This window comes from Monodon monoceros, unplaced genomic scaffold, assembly GCF_005190385.1.
Source record: "Monodon monoceros isolate NGI ecotype Baffin Bay Population unplaced genomic scaffold, NGI_Narwhal_1 Super_Scaffold_4, whole genome shotgun sequence".
In the NCBI taxonomy this organism is placed as follows: domain Eukaryota; kingdom Metazoa; phylum Chordata; class Mammalia; order Artiodactyla; family Monodontidae; genus Monodon; species Monodon monoceros.
Window position 1 is genome coordinate 66,311,420 of NW_021703781.1, and position 19,250 is coordinate 66,330,669.

Below are 19,250 nucleotides of genomic sequence, written 5' to 3' on the forward strand. Positions count from 1 at the left end.
GATCTGCAGGAATTTCCTGAGGCAAACTGTGCAGTTATTATTGGTTTACAATCTTATCGTTTCTGAGGGAAGGGTTCCTGGAACAAACAAGCAAGTCATGTTGACATGGGTAGTCTCAGCTCCAGGCCCTAAGAGTTCTGTCACGTGTGATGTAGGGGGCCTCAGAGGTACTATGGTTATATGTCAAGCACATAACCATTGCCTACACCCAACAAATCCTTTATTTTCTCCCAAAATCTCACCAGCATTCCCACTAAACACTTGCTCCTAGATGGTGAATCTCAGCCAGAACTAGAACCAAGTCTTCTGCCTTGCTTTCTAGAACCCTTTCCATGATTGGGTTGGGTTCCACCTCTCCTGGCATAGGCAAATGAATTCAGCCACGGTAAAAAGCCCCAAGTATTTTTTGCCACACTGAATGAAGAAGCAGCAGAGCAGAATCGTTGTGATGCCAACAGACCTGGGTCTTAGGTTTTCTGTCACTGGATCTGACCCTAGGCCAATTATTTGCCTCTCAAGCCTCACTTCCTCACCTATAAAACAAGGATGGCCATGCTTAGCACTCAGTACATACTCACCTAAACTTTTAAATTAATAAATCCATGCTCCCAAATTCTAATTTCAATTCCTTTTCTCAGGCTTGACAAAGATGAATTTTTGTTTTGTTTTGCACTTGTTCCTTATCTTCAGAGAGGACCTGGGTGTGGCTCTCGGGATGCTGAGAAAGCAGCCTTTCCAATGGCATCCGGAGCTTTCCTGCTCAGAGGAAGGACATAAAATCCCCTGGGACCTGAGGGACCCACGGAGTTTAAGCCAAAAAGGTTCACATTATTTAAATAGGCAGTCCCAAGGTCTGATAATCTGAACCTCATCAAGCCTAACTTCTCTGTCTGACTACTTGCTTTTTCTCCTATCCTATGACTTCCAACATCCTTCATGAGCAGAGCCGTTGACAGTTTTAGCTACTCCCCTTCAACCTGATTTACTGCCTAGGGCTCAAGTACAACAGTCTTTGTTTCAGTATTTATTTATATAAACTAGCAGTTTGAATGACCTGTAGAATTACCCACATCTATATGGCAGGTTAAATCTATGACAGGCGAGCATTGCAAATAATTCCTATTCTGGACACTTCCAATGGAAGCATCAGAAAAAAAGGCCCCCAAACTAGGTATAGGGACCTGCATGGGTTCTAATACCCTCTGCTCCCAGTAAGTTTGGGGGAATAATTTTATACCTCTTTACCAAAATGTTGAATTTGAAAAAGGCTGCTGGTTGAACAGGGTAACAGCTAAGATCTTTTCCTAGCTCCGATGAGCTGTTAACTACCTACTTTTAACCAAGGGTGTTTTCCTGAAAGTTCACGCTCTCCTAGAAGGCAAACCCAGTAACTTTCTAATGGGTTTTTCAAGAGATCAAATTTTATGGGTTAATTAATATTTTTCTGTCCAGAAACATTTTTTGCAGTCCAACTAGAAGCCAGGTACTATCTTGGGTAATGGAAACACACAGTTACCAATCCTAGCCCCCAAGGAGCTCACAGCCTGATGGAGGAAGCAGCCAACGCAAGTCCCTAATTGAATTATGCAAGGTTTACCATGAGACCCCCAAAAAGGGAACAGATTCTAAAACAGGCTTGGATAATTAGGAAGAGCATCTCCTACAAAGTATCAAGTGAGCTGGAACTTGGTTGATTTTGTAGTTTTTGCCAAGATGAAAAGGGCATTCCAAGCAGAGGAGAGAACTTTCCAAAGGCAGGGAGGCAAGAAAGAATAGGCTGGATTCCGAAGACAGCAAGAACATTTGTATGGCTGGAGCGTACGCCTGCCAAGGCTACTACAGTGGGAAACGACTCCCGATAAACAGGAAAAGGCTAGACCGGGAAGGAGTTTATAGATCTTACCAGGAATTTTGGAGTTCATTCTGAAGGGCGAAGAGAGTCATGGAAGGTTTTAAGTAAATGAATTCTCGAGTCAGATTTGAGTTCCATTGCACGTACTTGACAAGAACAGGGAGGGTGGACAGGTGAGTAGAACTGGAAAAGGGGAGATGCGTTAAGTGAGTCAAGATGATGCGAGAAGGCCATAAATCACAGAAAGGAAGGCAAGACCAGTAGCATGTCTTGTTGGGGTTGGGGTGGGGGAAGTTCAAGGAAACAGAGTCAGATGTGTGGTTGGAGGTTCTTGAGTTTGACGTGGACACGCAGGGTGAGAAGTCTACCAAGCAGCTGAGAAAAGAGATTTGGGTTTCAGTGTATGGCATGATGCAGAGATGTAGGAATTGTTGGCACACCACTGGAAAGAAGTTAAAAGTGAAAACTTTCTAATACTACTAACAAAAATACAACAAAACAAGTAAGAAAATAATGGTAGGTAAGGGACAAATAATGTCTACAGTTTTCCTTAGACTTATTTCTTATATCTTCACAGATAAACATTTCTTTTTTATAGCCAATTCCAACATTATATAATAATAGGTAAGAAAAATATAGGTTCTAGAATTTTTAAATATATATACATATGCATGCAAATGTGTGTTTTGCATTTGTGTGTGTGTGTGTGTGTTTGTGTGTGTGTGTGTCCGTCCTTCCTCATTCTGGGAAAAGATGGTGCATCAGCTTCAAGCCAGGTGAGTTGCCCAAGAATAGCTAGGAAAAAGTTATATTTGCTTCTTTATATTTTAGTTTGTTGTCCAATGTATGCAAGACTTTCCCCTCCATCATTGAAAGAATGTGTTTGGCCCTGAGGACTTGGTATCAGGCAGACAACATATTTCTTACTTTAGAAGTGGCACTGTTAGAATAAAGAGCCTGAGAACCGGAACTGTTGCCAGAAATAGCCGGGTCAATTCACCCACTTCCAAGAAGGTCACCCAGCTTCAGAACAGGGTGAAGGCAGATTGAAGCAGAGTCCTGGCATTGCCACCGCTGCATCAGTCGGTTGCAGAATTTACGGCTCTTAGTTCCCTTGATTGAGAGCACTGGTGTTGACCGGGCATTTTCTGTTCCTCCCTCTTATACGGTTTTTCCAGCTGTGTCAAAATAACCGCTGTTATCAGGTGACCTTCCCTAAGAAGTCAGTCTCCCTTCTGTTTTAACAGCTACCTGTTGAGAATCTTATTTTTTTATTTTTATTTTTTTGTGGTACGCGGGCCTCTCACTGCTGTGGCCTCTCCCGTTGTGGAGCACAGGCTCCGGACGCGCAGGCTCAGCGGCCATGACTCACGGGCCCAGCTGCTCCGAGGCATGTGGGATCTTCCCGGACCGGGGCACGAACCCATGTCCCCTGCATCGGCAGGCGGACTCTCAACCACTGCGCCACCAGGGAAGCCCGAGAATCTTATTTTTATTGAACAATTATAACCCAAGAGCTGTCATCTGTCAGGTTTTAAATGTTTGTTAAAAATAGGAGTCCCAGACATGTAGTCATTAGACAACAGAAAACCATAAACAATAGGAAAAGCCAGTGACAGCAAGAGACGTTAATTATGTGAATTCATTACTACACCTCAGTTGGGGAAGAGAAGGCCACAGTCAGAGGCAAATCATAAGGAAATGGAGGGTTATGGCCCTTAACAGAAGCAGTTCTACTGGCGCACAAGAAGCTACATCTCTGTGGACATCCCGTTCATATTAATAACTATAGCTATGCATTGGGGGAGAGGGGTCTGTCTTAGAGTAGGAATTGGAAAAACAGGGTAATAGCTCAGGGACAACGCATAACTTGGGAAAATGCTTTGAAATGATGGCTAATTTTTTTTTTAGTGTTTCTTATTTCACTTAGCACTACACTAAACGCTCTTATGGATCACATCACTCGATCTGAGAGAACACTGTGAGACAAGTCCTGTACCAGCACATTTTACTGATGGAGAAACTGAGGCTTGGTGGGGCGAATGACCTGCTTAAGGTTCCAGAGCTGGGAAGTGGCTGTCAGAGCTCTGGGGACCCAAGCACTTTTCTCCAGAGCCCGCCCTCTCTTCCTCACATGACTGTTCTACCTAGGACACCAAAATGCCCTTTTATGGATACTGAAATGGGCACTCCGCCTCCCCAGCCCCCTCCCACTGGGCTCTCTGATTCAAGCCATGATTTGTCTGGTGGGTGGCAGCTTGGGTTTCAGGCAAGAGAGTGACTCTCCAAACCCCAGCTTGAGTTGGGGAGCCCAGGTTGGGGTTTATTCCATGGCCTCATTCTCCCTAACTCCACATGGTACCACGATGTCCTGGGTAATCGCAGATACTCAAGACGTCCAAAGGTGCAAGATCCAAGGACACATCTGCATTTGTTGATTAAAGATCACGTTTTTTTAATATTAGTATCTTCTTTTGTTTCACCCAATTTCCTTTTTCAGGCCATGACTTTTTTCTGTTCTCGTGCACGATGGAATATGTGCTTTTCTTTCCGAGCGTACCCTACCGAACTCACGTTCATGGTCTTACCCCCGCAGTATTTTTCCACCATTTCCCCTGATTTATGAAAATTCAAGACTTCCACATCCACAGAGTCCTCGGATGGAGTAGACTATTGAATTCAATTGAGCAGAAGACCTTTAAATAGCTGTCCCTAGTACATTGCATTACACGTCATTAACAGCCACTGCGGGGGGGCAGGGCGGATTATGGAGGGCAATAAAGTCCTGGCTAATTGACAATCACTTAGAAATTAATACAAAGCATCTCGGAAATGCACATTGTTAAATGTTTATTGAAGCCTATCTATCTGCCTGGGCTGAAAACTAACATACAAAAACATTTCCAAAGAACTCACCTTCTGATTGCACTCAAAAGAATAATTAGAGGAAAATGTGATGAGTCATCAAGTGTTAAAGTGTGCAGAAGGTGATTCAATTGATCAAAGTCTATTGTATAATCACATTTCAGATACACATCTACAATATAAAGCGAGCTACCGTTTTCTTGGTTAAAAATCAGACAAAAGTCCGTAATTTTCTATGGGAAGCTATGACGTCAGGCTAAAGACATCAGTCAGCATTTTCTTCCTGGCATTTAGGTTTTCCTCTTATTTGAACCTCATTTTAATATCCTTGAATTATTCAATACGAAACGCAGTCACTATAGCCACAACAGGGCTTTTTGTTGCAAATCAAAATGATTTTCTCATTACCTACTTGCCCCTTAGATGTCCTTTTGAAAATGTATTCTCTAGGACAATACTTTTCTTACGATTTTACTTTTGGAATCCAAATAACAATGACCCCCTCCCCTTCCATCCCCTGAAATTCATCTGCTGGGAACCCTGATGCCACAGAAAGGATTCTCAAAGCTCTGCTAGAGAAAATACTTGATAAACTTTACAGCCAACATCAGACTTTGAAGAAGAGAAGACAAGCACAGCTGGGAGAGGACCGTACACAGAGGCCTTCTAAATTCCTTTTTCAGTTTGTAGTGCTGCAGATAAGTTTTTCCATGAAGCAGTCCAACCCCTGTTGCTGCAAGACCTGTTTTTTTTGTTGTTTTTTTTAAATAAGTCCGTAAACTAACTGGAACTTCTGTCGAGTCTGGTGACTCTGTATAAATGGGTGCAAATATAACTTGATGTGTTCATTTCTTTCTAGAAAACAATTTATGTTCATAGAATCGTGGGATCCCAGAGTTGAAAGGACCTTAACAGTCATCCAGTCTAAACACCAATCTCATGTTGGAATTGTTCACCTCTAAAGTCTGTTTTCCAGAGCAGCTGAGCTGAAGTCCCTGAGTCAGATGTTTTGCACGTCCCTGTCCCATAAGGGCAGTTGAATATGAACATCATCTCACTGGTGATTATTTCCCTGGGTGGTGTGGATAGATTCTAAGGAATAGGTTTAAAATGGATTGCTAATAGGTTGAACTAGAAATAGATTTTTTTGCTCATCCCTATGGCTAAGGCATTCCTCTGTATTTCTATTTTTCTTTTCTCTATAGAAACGTCTATACTTCTGAAAATGCCAGCATGTTTGTTGTTTTATTATAAATCTGCCCTAAATATATGCAGGTTTGAAAAATCCTCCTACCAGCCCCCCATGAAACAGGATGAGTAGTTTCCAAACTGAAGGCCTAGAAAACCGACCAGAACGGAATAAATACATGAACTGGCAGAGGTACAACAGGATGAAAAGCCAATGGCAGTAGCTGAGAGAGTGTCCTAGCAGACACATGCTCAGAAAACAAGGGCAGCTAAATCAAGTGGATCGTGGGGATAACCGTTTGGTATAGGGTCTTGCCAGACAGGAAGCTCTCACCTGCCCAGTGGCCAAGAGAATTAAGAGAGTCCTGGCTTCAGCTATAGACAGGAGCAGGAGAAAGAAAGCTGATGTTCGAATAAAGGCCTGATTAGCAAGTTCAACTGAATAAAGATAAGTTGACTAAATGGGGTAGAATCTTATTTTTAATTACCTTGATGTGTTTAGCCTATATTCCCAAACCTTATATGGTAGTGCAGTAAAAATTTTTTTACTACGAACTGTTATGTTGATTATGCCAACAAACACATGGATAGGGGATTCCAGGAGGGGGAAAGGGGCACAAGAGCAACGAAAGGGAAAACTGGGTCCATGGAGGTGCAACCAACAGAAAGTGCTGTTACTGACAGCAGCCCTGGGGGGTTCTTTTTGGGGGAGTCAGACTCATTCTCATCCAAGAATGAAACAGAAGGACCTTATACAAAGGGTCAGATTTGACTTTTCCATCATTGGAGTTTATGTTTGCTTCCCTCCCCAAAACAGTTGCTTCATTTATGGTTGGCAAATCCATAATAGAGTTCAACTGAACTCAACTGGGCTTTTTCCATTTCCTTAAAATTTAACGTTTTATTAAACAGGAGGATAAAGAAAAATGGAAAAGTAAAGATAATTGGCAACAGATATCTATATGGCACTAGCTACTGGAATGTATTAATATTAACACTGGACCGTGTTTCAAGAGCTTTTAAAAAAATAAATAAAATAAAGTTGAAGCCCCTTGCTTTCCAGCCCAGCACCATTCCCCCCTCTCCCTCCCCAGAGGCAACTTCTATCATGAATCTAATAAGCACCTTTTCCCGAGATTTTGTGCCGATACCATGCATAGATACATCATAGAATATTGTCTTCTTACTTTTTGAATGTTATAGGCATTATATTATTGGTATTAATCTACAACCTGCTATTTTCCAGCCAATCTGTTTTGAGATCCAGCATTCTACATCTTACAGAATCCCAGTGACCTCTAGTTTAGAGAACTATTTTTTTAAAAAAAAGAAAAGAAAAAAGAATGATTCCCATAGGCAAGTGTTCCTATTAGATAATGAAAGATTAAAGTGATGATTATTATGGACAAAAGACATTAAAAGCACTTAACTGAACCTCCAAGTGTATCATGAGGGTCTCTGATCTATCAAATTAAAAAGCACAACATTTTTTAAAATTACAATGAGTGCTAATCAAACTAGATACTTTTTAAATTTCGTGGAGCTATTTTATTCAAATGAAAGTGCTTTGAAGATGAAAAGTGCATGTTTTTCCTCCCAGAATTAAATCATTTCATCCCTTGTCCCACAAAGTTTATTAAAGTGGGAAAAAGTAAATACGTTCTTCCCTTTTTATGAAGTTTCAGTTTACTTATGTTAGGGCTTGCTTCCATTTTCTATCCTTATTTCTTGTCACAGTTTGTAATTTCCCTACACTGATAGATATTCTTTCTCTACCCCTTAAATTATGCAGAGTAGTGGTCTGGAGGGAGGGCTCATGAACCTTATTTTTCTTGTGGTTTTCTCTCATTACTTCATTGCAAGGCAATATTTTTTAAAAGACTTCATGCTAGCGAATGGCAATTGACATACAGAGCTTAACAATTTTTTAGAGTCTGAAGGTCTGTGATGTAAATACCCAAGTTTGTTTTTAAAAGGTTTTCATAATCCATTGTATAAATACTTACATAATTTCCAAAACATGTTCTTTGAAGCCACAATCCTTCCAGCATTATTATCTGTTAGTAACTAGTAAATGTGGGATCTGCAAGCTTGAATTCCAGTGTGTCACTTTATCATTTTTAAATTTCGTGAGAGTTGGAACTCAGAGATCAGACTTACCCCTTCTTGCTTCAAGAAAACATCTTCAGCGTGTCATCCACTTTGGAGGGAAGAAGACTCCTGAGTTTTGATAAACTTGACCTCTGCGGAATTATACCAGAGGGAACTGAAATAGAATAAATATTTGTAGGCATTTAAACTCATCCTTCTAGGTAACATTCTGCAATTCCTTCTATGATCCACTTTTTATTTTGCCCGCAAACTTCTGACCAAGGCCATGGGGGTTTCAGTGGAAGTCAGCAAAGACAGCACTCTGCCTGTTGGAAATCCAAAGGGTTACGTCCTATGTATGAGAGGTTTCACGTGGGCTTAATCTACCCTGGCTTGGGGTAGAGCCGCTTAGAGAGAGAGGGAGAGGCCTGATCACAGCTTCAGCTGAGTTTTACTGATCTTTGGCTTTCTGGGGAAAACACCTTGCTGGGCTATAGAGCACAGGCCTACAAGACTTGTCGTTGCCCAGCCATGAGACCAAAGAAAGAACCCACAGAAAGCGACAGAGATCAATCATTTATCGGACAGGGGATCTTACACAAAGCGTCCTGGAGCGACACCCCACCATGCACAGCAGACAACGGGCAGGACACGGCAGCAGTCTTTACTACAGTGAGGGGGCGGGGGGGGGGGAGAAGGACGCTCCCATTTATAGGGGAATAGGGACTGACTAAGCCCTATAATTAGGAGCATTGGATAGTCACGTGAGTGAAGGGGGACTGGCGGAGCAGGGGATGGACAGAGAGCAAGAGAACAGCCATCTTGAGTGGCCTGACCATACACACCTGAACACAACCTTGTGTGTGTTTCCAGCCTCAGATGCCCACCTGTGGCTGAAACCAAAGAACCAGGATAGCCAGAGACCCTTTGGACCAAGCCCTCTGCTAGGCCTTGACTGGTCCTTTTACCTGGCGCTCTATAAGTTTCACCCAAGAAGAATCCTTCTGGATTTTTTTTTTTTTTTTTTTTTTATCGGTACGCGGGCCTCTCACTATTACGGCCTCTCCCGTTGCGGAGCACAGGCTCCGGACGCGCAGGCTCAGCGGCCATGGCTCACGGGCCCAGCCGCTCCGCGGCATGTGGGATCTTCCCGGACCGGGGCACGGACCCGCGTCCCCTGCATCGGCAGGCGGACTCTCAACCACTGCGCCACCAGGGAAGCCCTTTTTTGGACTTTTTGCTTCAACAACCTAGGTCACTGGTTTGTATCTTCTAGACTTTCCAGTACGACAGAAGTCTTGACCTTTGTGGACTTTCAGTTTTTACTGTATTGAAATTATTTTTTAGTACATTATCTTTTATTATAGCCTCTCTTATTGCAGTTTGTTTTACTGATATTTTCTTTGCATTTTAATCTTTAAGAAAATAAATGGAGAACAGTAAGGATAAGGGGAAGAGTTTCAAACATGGGGGGCCAGACGCCAATTATCCCCACAGTGAGCTCTGCCTCACTCAGCCCTTCCCTGCCTGTCAGTTCATCTCTCATTTCAGCTCCAGATGGTCCCCTTGACCTTGAAGACAGCTTGCCGGGAGAACTTTTTAGTCTTACACCTAAGATCATTATTCTTGGCAGCTCAGCGTGGGTACAGGAGAAAATATTGTGTCTGGGGAACCGTAACCCCAGCCCTAAATTTAGCTTAGCGGGGCTGGAAACATACACCCTTATCTCAAGATGAGTACATTTACCAGTTAAGATACTTGATTCCTCATGTGCATACCTTTCTCACACTGAGGTAATTAAGAGGAGTGCTGGATATTCCCCTTCTGTCCCTCTAGATCCACTTTCCACTGCTTCTCGCAGCCAAATCTGGCCTTTTAAAAAACCCCAATGTAAGCAGAAGTATATCCTTAAGCCGGAAAGGAACCAGGCCGTCCACTGCTTTGATACCATCATCATTGTCGTCATCGTCATCGTGAAACACCTACTAGACACTTGCTCAGGACCCCCTCTAACAACATGTGAATACAGGACGTGCATATATTTGCACAGAACAGAAAAATAAATAGGTTTAAGGAAAATGATACGGGAAGTGTCTGCTCAACCATGCAGGCAATAAATACTGCAGGAGTTTAGGAAAGGGAGAGAAGATACAGCCTATGATATTTTAAAAAATGATCTCAGTAAAGAGGTGGGACTTGGGAAATACAGTATTGAGATTATGAGAGAGAAGGGCATTCTTTTCTTCCAAGGAGAAATGTGTGAACAAAGACATAAAACAAAACCAGAAAGGAGCCAGACCTGCCTGAGGCCAGTTAATGGGCCAGAGCTTGGTACGGTAGGTTTGTTTTACCTGTAGGACAGGGACTGCCTCTTTCCTGTGTGTGCCACGTACTGTCCAGGCCATTTGGTGTACCTGGGGAATGTGACAGCACAATGTCTGGGCCTTTGCTATGGAAACAACATTTTGCTATTTGTGTTCTACTTAATTTACTAAGAACAGTATGAGTTTTCAGCTTAGAAAAGATTGAGAACTGTATTTGTTTTAGCTTACTTAGTTCTCTTAACCCTGGCACACTTTTTCATGCTTTAAAATTAACACATAGAGTAGAATGTATGAATTACATGGAGGAAGTTGATAGTCCTCCATGTAATTTCTAGTAGATAGTCCTGCGAGTTTTGACAAACACATGCAGCCAGGTAACCACGACAACCAAGATATCAAAGAGTTCCATCACCCAAAAAAATTTCCCTGGGCCCTTGGTAGGCAACCCTCTCCCTCACCTCCAGCTTCCGGTGACCACGATCTATTTTCTGTCCCTACAGTTTTGCCTTTCCCAGGATGTCTATAAATGGAATCACACATTCTGTAGCTTCTTTCATTTAACATAATGTATTTGTGATTCACCCACGTTGTTGTATATATCAGTAGTTTGTTATTTTTTGTTGCTGTGTAGTATTCCACTGTATAGATGTTCCAAAGTGCTTATCCATACAGAAGTTGAAGGACATTCAAGTTGTTTCTATTTTTTTGACAATTACAAATAAAGCTGCTATCAACATTTACATACAGGTTTTTGTGTGAATGTAAGTTTTCACTTTACTTGCATAAATACCTCAGAGTGGGACCTCTGGCTCACATAATAAGTGTATGTTTAGGTTTTTTTCTTGTTGTCATTAAGCAAAGCCTCATAGGAACATTGAGTGTGTAGGTAAAAAAATCTGAAAAGTACAGGTTCACAAACTTATGTTCCCTTGACCTTTTCACATATATTTTTATATAATTTAACATTGTTGGGGGGGTGGAAATAGCTAAAGAGCTCTTTTGCTCTTGCCAGTAAAGTTACACAATAAGTGATAACAACAGCTCAGCATTTACTTCTCAATGTTTCTCTTTAGGTCTTCTCTAGGTTTGTTTTTTTTTTTAGTTTTATTAGTTTTTAGTATATTTAGTTTTATAAGAAACAGCCAAACTGGTTTCCAGAGTGGTTGCACTATTTTGCATTCCCAATGGCAGTGTATAAGACTTCCAGTTTTCCTGCACCCCTGCCAGTACTTGGTATTGTCTTTTTTGTTAAACGTAGCCATTCTTATAGGTGTGGGGTGATACCTCACTGTAGCTTTAGTTTGCATTTCCCTAATGACTAATGATGCTAAGCTGGAAAGATTTTAATTCTACCACAACTATAAGTAACCACACCACTAGGCAGTGGTTCTCAACCGGGGGCAATTTTGTCACCCAGGGGACATTTGGCAACGTCTGGAGACGTTTTCAGTTGTCCCAACGGGGGAGCGCTAGTAGCATTTACTGGGTAGAGGCCAGGGATGCTGCTAGACATCCTTCAATGCACAAGACAGTGCCCACAACAGAGAGTCATCCATCCCAAAACGTCAACGGTGCCAAGGTTGAGAAACTCTGCACTAGAGTGTTGTCAGAAAGATTCAAACACGGGCCACCCTGAAGATTAGGGGAGCTCTTCATGCTATATTACATTTACACTAATAAAAATGGACTTAGGAAACAATTTCCAGTAGATCTTAAACCCTTTTTTTTCAGTCTGCCCTAGGGTTCATAGCTTCGTGCTCTCAGCTTGATACTTCCCATGATAAGTTCTCTCTCAAGTTTAGACGCACACTCTTGCTAACTTACGTATTTGGCCTTCTTCTGACCTAAATAAATGTCAAATCGTTGAGGTTTTCCTTTGCATCTGAGTTCCTTTTAATGGTGAGACTCTGTATTATCAAACTTTAGCTCAGAGTAAGTTACGTTTGCATCATAAATCCTTGAAAATTGTAACAATTTATTGCCAAAAGGCAAGCCACTTACTCTCTCAGCATCTCAGTTCCTCTTCTATGAAATAAGAGAATCAGAGGGGCAGCTGACTGCCAAGGCCTCTTTAAGGCTCTCCTGTGCTTTGATTCCTATCGGGACTGTTGGGTGCTCTTGACATTCAGCAGCACAATGAAATCATTCATGTACCATTTCTTGGCACCAAAGGTGTACATATCTATTTAGGAACCCTTGCCTCCAGTCACCCCCCAGAATTTTTTAAAATAATTAACAGGTAAACAAGACCATATGATTTGCCTAGCAAGAGTTTAACTTCCTTTGATAACTCGTTATAGATTCCAGTCATTTTTAGATGTGGGTTTTTATTTCAGGTCAGCAGTAGAGCCACTTCCAGTCCATGTTTGTTTGTGTGCCCTGAAGTTTATCTCAGAATGGGTGTGTAGGAAGAACAGGGAGGTGAGAATTCCCTGGCGGTCCAGTGATTAGGACTGAGCGCTCTCACTGCCTGGGCCCTGGGTTCGATCCCTGGTCTGGGGACGAAGATCGTGCAAGCCACGCAAGGTGTGCAGAGCAGCCAAAAAAATTTTTTTTAATAAAAGAAAAAAAAAGAAAGAGCAGGGAGGCAGAAAGGCAAGAGATCACCTACCTGCTGTAGCCAAATACTGCTCTGAAATTTTTATCTCATTTTTCTTCCCACGAATGCAGAGCAATAACTTCATTCAACAAGTACATGTGTGTGTCTACTCTGTTCTCAGCACTGTGCCAGAGACTTAGGTACACACCAAAGACGATCAAGATATGGCACATTTCCTTCCAGAATGTACCTTGACGCAGGGAAGGACTAGACCATCACCCTCAAATCATTAGCCAGCCATACGAAGCCAGGACTGTGAACTTCTCGGGGGTTTGTGCCCCTAGAACTGACACTTGCAGGTAATAGGCCCTAAGGAAACATTTTATAGATGAAGTCATAGAGCATCGAGCAGTGCTCCTCACATTATCTGCTGTAGAGGACCTTTTTTAAAGTTTCCAATCCATTGGGGGCCAATGCATTGGTAGAACACAATAAAAGTGTGTGTAGATGTCATAACAATGCCAAATTGTTGTATACATTTCTAGAAGCTTTATCCTAAGTTCTGTGGTTATCTCATTGTAGGGTAGTAACATAACAAACAAAAAACAAAAACACCCACAGATCAGCACTGGTCCATGGACCACACTTTGTCAATAAGAGAAAAATTAAAAAGAGGATACTGAGGCTTCCCTGGTGGCACAGTGGTTGAGAGTCCACCTGCCGATGCAGGGGACGTGGGTTCGTGCCCTGGTCCAGGAAGATCCCACATGCCGCGGAGCGGCTGGGCCCGTGAGCCATGGCCGCTGAGCCTGCGCGTCCGGAGCCTGTGCTCCGCAACTGGAGAGGCCACAGCAATGAGAGGCCCGCATACCGAAAAAAAAAAAAAAAAAAGAGGATACCTTGTGCCTAAAATGATAAGAGTGCATGAACCCACAATTCACTCTGATTTCACCCACCAAGTCTGGGGCTTGATGCAAGTAAGAAATTGAAACCATCAGAAAGACCTCAAACCCCACCTGAACTTGACTGTTTCCCAAATCCTCCTTCTCCCAAATCTGTTCTCCGTTCAAGCATTGGATGGGGGAAGAAACCAAGACAGAAAAGGAAGAAAGGCAGATGTGAGACTGGAGTGGCTGCTCCCCATCCAGAGTGGTTGACAGAGGGTGCTCCCAGCGGCCCTCCCAGGCTCTCCTCTTCAGCTCATTAGGTCACCTTGGGCTTCCCACACCTCCCTGGTTAGTCCTTGGGCGGCACCCATCACGTAACATCATGGTCAGGCCCCGCTCTGAAGACATTCCAGCCACTGACCTACAACCTAATGGCTCTCTCATTAGTGTTTCTAGTTCACTGAAGCGTCCAGTCACGGCAATCAAAGACTCTTCTCCTCCCCTTCTTTCCCACCCACGCCCCCTGCCAGCCACAGTCACTGTAAGGTGGCCGTGGCTTTCCTTCCCTCTCAGTCTGTCCAACTGCAAGCCAGTGACCCTGAGAGGAGTCTCCGTTTCCAGTGAGCAGCCCCAGGCATTCAGCTCCCTGTGGAAAGCATTTTATTTTAAGAACCAGAGTGAAGTGTCATGACCATAACTCTTCACTAACTCAGGATGAAGCTTCATCCCCAAAGTGCCTGCTGGAAAAAGGACAGGGAGAAGAATTCAGTATTCTTAGCTTGATGGCCAGCCAGGTTTGGATTAGGCCATCTCTGCTGAACTGCTGAGAAAAAATGACGTGCTAAAATTCCTCTGTCTGCCTCAATACTTTTGTGGATGGTGCTGAATATTTTGCAGGATGTGGTAACAGAGAAACATTCTGCTAAGTGAGCCATTGTTGAAACCGTGCTCTTGAAAGAATAGGAAAAAGAGACACTCGCAGAATTTTCAGGTCCCTGATGCAGTGTTTAGAGTCATCGTACCAGCATTGCATTTTTTTTTTTAATTACTCAGGAGGACAGGAAATTAATTTGACCCAGAAACCAAGTTGTCAGGTCGTATAGAGGAACCAAACTTCGTGCTTCCTGGCACTTTGACATAAAACTGAGTAAACAATATTAAAGTTGAATGATATTATTTTGAGAAACAGTGACTGGAATTGCCTCTCAGCTGTTATTTCCACCTCAGTCTCTTCCGCCTTCAATCTTCCCTGCATATTACATTAATCTTCCTAAAATACTCCCCTCATTTCCCTCCTTTAGTCATGAATCTACAATGGCAGCCAATAATGTATCTCAGAGTCACTACCTTGTGGAGCAGAAGGAATCTCAGCCATTTCATCTGGACGCCTTATTTGCAAAGTGGTGAAGTGAGGGTCCAGAAAAGGTGACTGACTCATGGTTGCTCAGCTAGTAATTGACAGAAATAAGAAGCTAGAGCTCCAAATCCAAGGCATGGTTGTATTTTTTCTTTTTCTTTTTTTTTTTTTTTTTTGCCTTAATTCCTCTGATAAACTTTCAAAGCACAGTTCGACCCCATATTCTAATAGAACATCATTTCTTGGCCCCAAGTCCCCAGCTCCACCTCACCACTGTGCACAGCCCTTCCCCTTTGTTTCTGCCAGACCTTCAGCCAGAAGGTCCCATCCCTCCTTCCCTGTACTCATTCCACCAAATTTCTCCATGACACCCAGCCCGAGGACCCTACTGCTCCTTTCCTGGTTCCTCTCCTACTCATTGGCTATACATCGTGTTTGAGCATTCAGTCACATACTGTCTTGTTCATTCAGTGTTTCTTGGGTTTCTTCTTCATTAGCATCATAGAGTCATAGGAAATTAGAGGTGGAAGGTATCTACAAGTCATCCAGTTTGACCCCAACCTGTACCCCATTGTGTCTAGCTCTCCCAAACCACTGCCAAGAGGGGGAACATTAATACCTGACCCAACCTGCCCATTCCTATTTGTCAGAAAGTCCTTCCTTTGGCCAATACAAAACTCTCCCTCCCACCAATCTCCACCAAAATTGACCTTATAGCTGTTCCCCGGGATGACCCAAAATAAATTGAATCCCTCTGCCATATAGCTTCTTTTTAGATATTTAAAGACAATTTTCGTGCATCTTCCCTTTCCTTGGCCCCCTCCCTTCCCCAGGAGTCTCACTTCCAGTCCAGACAATTTATTCATCCTATTCTGCCCATGACATGGCTTTGACCATGCTGTTCACAGTGCTCTTAAATTATGATTAAAAAATATTTGAACACAACACCACAAAATCCAACATCAGAAAATAGTCTGCTAATGGCCCAATCACCCCCCTTGTTCTAAAACTACAGCTCTGCCATTGTGTCCTGCAACCTCACTAGCTTTCTGAATGCTGTATCACACTGTGGACCCACGATGAGCTCGTTAAAAACAGGATTTGTCATCAGGGCACATCTTCCCTCTCTAGTCCAAATGCAATTAGATTTTCAGATTTTTGCAGAATGTTACATTTATTTTCCTTAAAATAATTCCTTTCTTCTGTCATTAAGTCATTATTGAATTCCTTGGCACCTGTGAGAAGCAAAAAAGAACCAGACATTGGTCCTTCATCAAAAAGTGCTTATAGTAGGTAAGATTATACACCCACAAATAATTTATTCTAAGGTAGACAGACATGAATGTGCTTTTTCATGAATTTCAGTTATGGAATTTCAGTTATGGAACCATGGAAGTTCAGAGAAGAAGAAATCGCTCCCATCCAGGGAGAGAGAAGATAGAAGACATGGTGGAGAAGAGGAATGGTTTGAATACATTGCAGTGATAGGAAGGAAGTTCTCTGTGATGGGAATGGGATCGACCGAGATACAGAGGCAAGAGATCAAGGACTCAAAACAAGCTCAGAAGTGAAGAGTAGAAATCATGAGTTTCACTGGCACCTGATTCCAGACCAGTCTCATAGGGTGCTTCCTTGCTTTCCTCCATTTGATATTTGCACACCCCTCCCTCCACAGTAAGGACTCCAGATCCCCCAATATTGGCACATTTACTCATTTGCTCAATTCTATGACACTTGTTGCCACACCCATGTCACTTCACAAAACAAACCTTCTGAAAAGAGTTCAAGATCTATTGGCAGGTTTTGTTCCTCCCGGACTGAGGGTACACAGTCACTATGTTCAAAATCACCCGGATTTGTTCTCCCCTCTCCCACGCCTATTCAGCATGGTTGTGTTATTCCTTTGCAATACATTGGGGCTCATTTGTTTCTATTTGCATTCAGTTTGGGTTTTTTTCCTTTTACCTTTCTTGATTCGACTTTATTTTTCTAATATGTAGAACACTCATGGGCTTGACCAGAAACTTTACTTTTCTTTGGTAGCTTACTACACCTAGTAAACTGGATCATTCAAAATGGGCAGTTGTTTTTTGATTGATTCATTACTGAATAAGTAAAAGGTTGGAAATTGTGTGTAACAATCCGAGATACCCATTATTAAGGAGGTTTTCAGCTGAACATCCAAAGGTGCTGTAAGCTCAAGTCTTTGATGTCCCATCACAGCAAAGTCTGATGTGCCCCAAAAGTCTCAAGCTAACCAAGGACATAAACCCAGATGGCAGCCCTAGGATGCCCCAAAGGAAAGTACTCCATCTGGGATGCCATTCAATGGTAACTTGGGCAAAAACTGTCCTGGGGTTTGTCCCTGATGTCGTAGTGGCTATTGAAAGATTTTTAGAAGTAGCACCTACACAGTAAATTTCCTCACGTGACTGCTGCCTCTTCTGCTGTGGGCAAGGCAGGAAAGAAGAAAAGGTTAACCTTCCTCAGAGGTTAAGACAGATCTGTGCATGCATTGCATTTCTTTGGGTGCAAATAGGGCAACCATATTTGAGAAAGCTGAATTGCAGCCAGGTTGGCCTCTCCATAGAGAAGAGATAAGAAAGATATGATTCATTAAATAAATCATTCTGATAAAAAGGGCTCTAGTTAACATAGAGTCTGCTTGTTTCATTTTTCAATTATACTTATCAATCATTATGAACGTAATCATTAACAAATTATTTAAATAATTGGCCATGCAAACACGGGGCCAAAAGACAAACTACTTGTTTGGGAGTACCAAAGACTCTACTTTGAAATTACAAAGCCATGTTTCTCCTCATGAAATTCAGTTGCAGTGCCACGCAGTAAGCATGATTTTCCTCCTTTCCTCTCCTCGGGAAGGGAGGAAAGCACTGCGAGTTTGTCGGTGGCATCTAGGCATGTGCTCTGCTCAGTGCCTCATACCAGCACTGCCTGCTGTGTTCCCAAGGAAGGACTCAGCCCAGTAGCCTGCGGGATCCTGTGACATGGACCCTTTACCCAGGCTTCTCCCCAAAGCCCTCAGACTATCTTATTGGAGGGGAGAATGCAGGTAGGGAACAGGTAAACTTCTCTCCTTCGATTGGTGAAAACACATTTCTAACCTCTTAATACAATTAGAGGAAAAACAGAACTCATCAATATCATCTATTTTTACCTAAACCTGGTGATATAAGACAAGATCTCTAATCTAGAGATAAACTGGAGTCACCAGGAGATGAGAGGCCCAACCCTCACTATTCTATACTATTTTTCATTCTCTCATTCTGTACCCCCTTAAACAAAAGCTGTAGGAGGATTCATTTATTGATCATATAGTATGTGTAGAGCAAGGTACTAGGTGCAAACGTACGGAGTCATTTGACAGGTATATCCGTCAAATATTAACGCATAACAAACCACCCACAACTTAGGGGCTTAAAACAACAACCGTTCTATTTATTCTGTGGGTCAGCAGTTTGGGCTGGTCTTAGCTAGTGGTTCTTGTGCTGGTCTTGCCTAGAGGCCCTTCTGCAGTTGAAGTCATCTATCTGGCAACTTACCTGGGGCTGGGTGGTCTAATATGGCCTCACACACGTCTAGAGGTTGGTGTTGGCTGTCAACTGGGTCACGTGTCTCTAACAGGCAGGCAACGTTCTGATAAGGCAAACCTCAATACAAACTTTTTAAGCATCCCATACCATGTTTGCAGATATCCCATTGGCCAAAGCAAGTCATTTGGCCAAAGCCAGAGTCACTGTGGGAGGAGTCTCCCAAGGGTGTGGAGGTGGAATTCACTAAGGACAACTGCCATGATAATCTACCACACTTGGTCTTGTAAGGACATGGGCTGTACGCGTTGACATCAAAACCATAGTCAAGGCTTCTTGGGCTTCTCAAGGCTCCAGGCTATCTCCTACTTCCTGGTTAATGTACCATTTATGTCAGGCTTTGGTGGACTCAGGAATCTACATGACTTAGAGACCTCGCCTCCTAGGCTTTGAGCCTGCCACCACTTCCATCCTGGCCAGCAATTCCTCTTTGTTTTATTTTGTTTTGTTTTAACTAGCTTAAATATATAGTAAAACAAAATACATACCTGGTAAAATAAACTAAATAGTACATAAGAATAAAAATGAAAAGT